Raw genomic sequence first — 5,625 nt, 5'->3', positions numbered from 1 at the left:
TTTTTTTTTTTTTTTTTTTTTTTTTTTTCATGACATCTCTGTAATTCTTTGCTATTTCCATTCAATCGTTTGCGTATCAAATATGCATCGAAATAGATGTACAATCGTGCCATTAATCGTGGAATTTGTTTTCGTTTATTTTTGAAACTGATTGAAATTTTTGAAGTTTCAATACTTTTTTCTAATTTTGTTAAGAAATAATTTATAACCTAAGATAAGTTTTGAAGAAATTACTTTATAATATTCTTCTACAAGTAATTAATAATAGTAATTAAAATATCTTTCTTTCTATCTTATAAAATTCTTAAATAATCATAATAAATAATATTTTAGAAATAAACAGGACTCGCTCGAGAGAAATTTTAGAATCCATTGTCTCGTTATAGATAAAATGTTTGAGCGAAAGTCTGATAAAAAGTGATATAAGAAGATTCGCGGAATATTTGAACGGTATGTGATTTCAATTTCAATCGGTGGAAAGAGATGTCCACATGTTAAACTTTTTGTTAAAGTGCTTCTCTAACTTTTCTCCCTTTGCAGACGGTTATTTCTGTTCCGAAATACTTCCATTCAAGCATTGATGGAACGAAGAAAGTAATCAATTTATGTGAAGGAGATCAATCCTCTTACATTTTTGAAGTATCTTGAAGTTTTTATTTATACAATCGTATTTTATTATTTGAGGAGAAGAGGAGAAATTTGGAAGTTGAAAGTAAAGTTTATTTAATTGAATATATTTTAAAATTTACAATCTATTATTTTTAAATATTTTGTGTCAAGAAATAAAAATTATTAGTAAGAAAAGAAAATATTAATGGAAGATAGAGAAATGAGTATTTTACTCGTTCATTTTTTCTTCAATTTGTTCGAAACAAGTTCCATTTTCTGTAAATTTTTAGGAAAATTCAAAATTGAAATTCCAAATGAAAAAAATTGAAAGATGTGAGATTATGTTTGCATTTGTTTCATTTAAAATTTTTTATCTAAAAAAGACCAAACTTAAAAACTTAATTTAAAAGTATAATTACCTTCAAAAAGATTCTTCAAAATCGTATTATTTAAAAAAAAAATTGATCAATTCCCTAATAATTGATCTCGATTTTCAACTTTTCCAAAACATCACGAATAATAATAATAATCTCTGTCTACGGAATAAATGTTAAATAAAAAATAATTGTCGTCTCGAAAAATAATTTACTCGATCCACGAGAGACGTTAAGAAAGAGAGACTATCTCTATCATCCCCTTAAATAATTAAAAATTTCGAAACACATCCGCTTGCGCGCGAGCCGAAAGGCGAAGACGTTGGTAAGAAGGAAGCCGCGTGGGTCCACACGTTAGTTATCTACTGCTGAGATTCAAAGTCATGGAAATAGAGAAAGGATAGATATCTGCGGAAGAGTAAAGGAAAAAAAGAGAACGAGAGAAAAAGATACGGGCGTGTTTGCGTCTCATCGCCGTCAAAAGGGACGAAATGAATGCCCTTTCTTCTTGTTCACTCTCTGTGCCCGTTGACGACAAAACGCGGAACGGACAGAGAGGGTGTGAACCTCGTGTGAATAGTGGAGAGAAAGAGAGAGAGGGGGAGAAAGGGACACGGCACGCGTTTTGCTTCGCGAAATGGAGATAAACTTCTCTGAATGCGACTGCAATCCGCCGCGGATGAGATCACCGTGCGACGATGAATTGCAACATCTTGAGCAACAAAATTTTACGTGTTTGAATTTCGACATCCTTTCCTCTTTCTTTTCGAAACTCGCCATGAAATCTTCCTCGATATCACCGAATCGAAAATCTTTATTTACCTGATTTGAATTGGTTCAGAATTAGGGAAATATATCGGTGTTCTTATCTCTTCGAGTGATGAGAAGCAAAAAAAATTTTCTTCGATATAGAACTCCATTTTGTAATTTAAACTTATTATATTCCAATATGTAATTCATGCAAAACGATTTTCTTTGTTCCTTGAAAGAAGTTCTTCAATTAATTATTTATAATAATTTATTTTTTTTTATTAGTTGTTTAGTCTCATTTATTCTTTATTCATTATTCTTTATTCTTCCTGTTCTTCCTATGTTTTTCATCAGGTCAGTTCTTAGCCCGTAACTAGTCAATTCAAGTCTAATCCTTAGATTGATAGATTACGTAGATTACATTTTTTAAAAGGAACACTCTCACATCATGCTCTTGTTTGCTCTAAGTCAATATGTATTCTATACCACATATCCTATGTACATACTTACTTTATCTCTTTACACCATTCCAAACACCCAATATTTATTCATGCACCTAATACCTGAGACTTTCATTCATGTCTAACATCAGACGAGTTTATTCGTTTTAACTTTTACGGTCTATAGGATAAGAAAGAACGAAAGAAAAAAGAATGTTTCAAAATAATAACAATTAAAGTACAAAGAAAATGCTTATCTATCATTAAATGCAAAGTAAATTCTTAAAGATTTTTTAAGTATCTTAAAGATTGGATATTAATTTATTAGTTTTTGTTAAAAGTTATTAGAATTTTCTATGCATTTACTTCAAATTCTATAATTTTATATTTAAAATTTGATTTATTGAAAAAGATAATTTCCTAAATAGAAATATTGATTAAATTTTTATTATCTCATAAAATGAAAAATTTATTTTTCCTTCCTAATGATATAAATCATTTTATCTTTTATTATTTGAGATTCCTCGAAAATTTACAAATCCTTTTAAGAAAATTATTGATAGAACGTCAATTTTTATATTATATTTTATAACATGAATATATCATTTCATATCATCTTATAAATGTTATTCAACGTAATTATGTTTTCAATGAAAACTACATAATAACAAAATCTGCAGAAATAATCCTTCAAATTTATTGCCAAGTCGCATTACATATTCTTCTATTTAAAACGAGAATACTACGATACTAAAAATTCCGCATTTCTCTTTTAGCGCAGTTCAACAATTAAAGAAACGTTTTTCCTCTCGCGAGGAAAGAAGAGGAAAGAAGAAAGAGACAAAGGAGTAAGAGAAAGAGGGACAGAGGATAAAAAATAAAACGAAAGTCCGTCGTTATACAGCATACGCAATTACGCGGCTGTTCAACGTCGGAAAGTAATTTTACGAGGAGGGCAGTTTAACGACGAATATTAATCAACTCGCCAACAACGAGGATAGTCACTCGTACACTCGATTTTTATCTCTCTTTCCCTTTCTTCACTCGAAAACATCGCCATTCTTTGGTGTAACGCGTTTTCCTTCCTAGCAATGGATCGTCCAACCCTTTTACACTCAGCTTCCGCAAATATTGGAGTTACCCTGGAAAATAAGCAGACCGGTCCCGTGTTTTACGAATCGAGATAATGCTTGCACCGTTGAAAATCGTTGTCCATCTTCACGGAGATCTCAAACAAGATAGCCAAGAAGCTTTGAGCTTACAATGCTATTACAACGGCGGTGAAAATACCTTTAGGCGTTCCTTCTCCTCCCTTCTCTCTCTCTCTCTCTTTTTCTCTCTCTCCTTTTCTTTCTCCTCCCCTTTTTTTTTTCATTCAGTGCCTTGCCAGAGCAGAATCCCATTATTCGCCACGCGTATTTCTTCGAGCTCTCTTTCGTTCGGAATTCGATTCATTTTTAGAACGGTATTTCGTAAGTTAATTTATCCCTTCCCCCAAACGAATTGTTCGTTCCACGAACAAGACGAGGAAGAAGCTCTCGACAACGGCTCATTGAATCACACGAACAATGGAAATCGTAGCTTGGAAATTTAATTGTTTCGTACGTTCAACCTGTTTACTGTTGCTCCTCCCCCCCTGTTGTCTCTTAATTACACACACTTTCAAACGTTGTCGGATCGAATGAAAAATTCGAGATTGTACACACGTCCATTTTTATAATCTTCCTTATATAATACTATTCGAAGAAAAGAAAAAAAGTTCTGCGCTCGTTTGTCGATCGAATTCGCGGTTCTTCAACGGTTTAAAAATGTCGCTGACCAACGCTAAAGATCATCTTCATCCGCCATTAGAAATCATGAATTCTCGCGGAAAGATATCTTCTTCGAACCCATAAAATTTAAGACCATCGTCCCAAAACTTCCTTAGCTGGGTTATACATATCCATGCCCATTTTCCTCCGCCATAATCCCTCTGTCTATCGAACCCCCCCTTCATTTAGGCAAAACTGGATAGGATAACTCGGCTCGATTCCGGTCCACGTTTCGCGGTCCACGAGCGGCGGCCTCGTAATTACACGAGCGAACGAGCATGCAAGAAGTCGGCATCGACGACAAGGTGCGGGATTCCGTTGGCCTGGAACACGGAGGGAGAGGGGGGAACAGGCAGGGAGAAAATAAAGTGCCCCTTGCGCGACGGTCGGAGCCGATATTCATCAAAGTCAGCGATTCAATTAAGCGACTAGGATGATTTCTGGAGGGCATTTCTGCGCTGCACCCTATGGGAATTGGCGGTGACAGGCTTGGAAGGGGGGCGCGGGCGCGTGGACGAAAGAAGAAGAAATTCCAAAGGGATGAGATTCCTCGATGTTAACTGGATTTATGCGATTAGAGTCGCGTGGACGTTCGAGGTCGTCACGGTTTTGTAGGATTTTTTTTTTTTTTTATTTTTGTTTTATTGCTGAGGCGTTCTCTCCTTCTTTTAAGGATCCTCGTTTTCGAACGATGAAAATTCTGGGATAGATCGTTGATGATCTGTGGATAAGAAAATTCGAAGTTGAACAAATTTGAGAATATCGGAAAGAAAATTTGTTACGTTGTCTTCATTTAATTGAATGTGTAAGTGTGAAGTAATGGGAATTTATTAATAATAATAATAGTCTTTATTTTATGGAATTTTTTTTTTAAATAATAGAATGTTAAAAGGAAGTTGATGAAGTTGATGTCATGCGTTAAAATAAGAATTGTTTAACGCAGTTTAATTAGTTGCAACAAACTAGTTGATTCATCAAAGATAAGAGAAACGAGAACAGAAACCAGCAGACAATACTAAATCAGAGACCTGGAATTAACTCAAATTTCAAACAAGCTTAATTACACAGTGGTTTGAATAGGATTCCTATTCTCATGTTCTCCGACAATTAATAATATGTAACTACGTACAACATACAACAATTCAAATATTGTAGCCATGAAACATTCAATAATTTTTATACACTCTGTTTATCACCTGTGCTTTTAAATATTTCGTGTTATTTTTACACGCGAAATATATTTTTCAAAAAGTCATATTCAATTTTAACTTTGAATTGGACATTACTTCGAGATTACTCGACATTACTTCAAGATAAAATAGTAAAAAAGAAATCTAGAAAATTCGATACAATAAAAAAAAAAACACGAAAAAGTAAACGAAAGATGTTTGAAAAAAAATTCGTACGATAAAAATAATAGAAATAGAATACTATAAAAATCATAAGAATAAAAGAAGTATAAAAAATTCATCCACCGTTTATCCTAATAATATTTTCTAACACAAATTCTATTTCAACCAATGAATTGAAAGAAACATTTTTTCACGATACTCTTCGAAGAAAAATATCTCTCTGAGAAGAAAACTTTCCGCAACCTTTATCATTTTAAAATCCTATTCACGCGTTTGCACGCGTTTAAAT

General features: G+C 33.2%; 1 protein-coding gene across 7 annotated transcripts in view; it reads left to right on the top strand.

Annotated features, from left to right (window-relative positions):
* Positions 1-5,625, top strand: part of LOC102671848 (band 4.1-like protein 4A) — a 67,352-nt gene that overhangs the window by 54,125 nt on the left and 7,602 nt on the right. The gene's annotated exons all lie outside the window — the stretch shown is intronic.

This window comes from Apis dorsata, unplaced genomic scaffold, assembly GCF_000469605.1.
Source record: "Apis dorsata unplaced genomic scaffold, Apis dorsata 1.3 scaffold_176, whole genome shotgun sequence".
NCBI lineage: Eukaryota > Metazoa > Arthropoda > Insecta > Hymenoptera > Apidae > Apis > Apis dorsata.
Note: the sequence above shows the minus strand (reverse complement) of the source record. Positions and strands in the feature narration are given on the sequence as shown.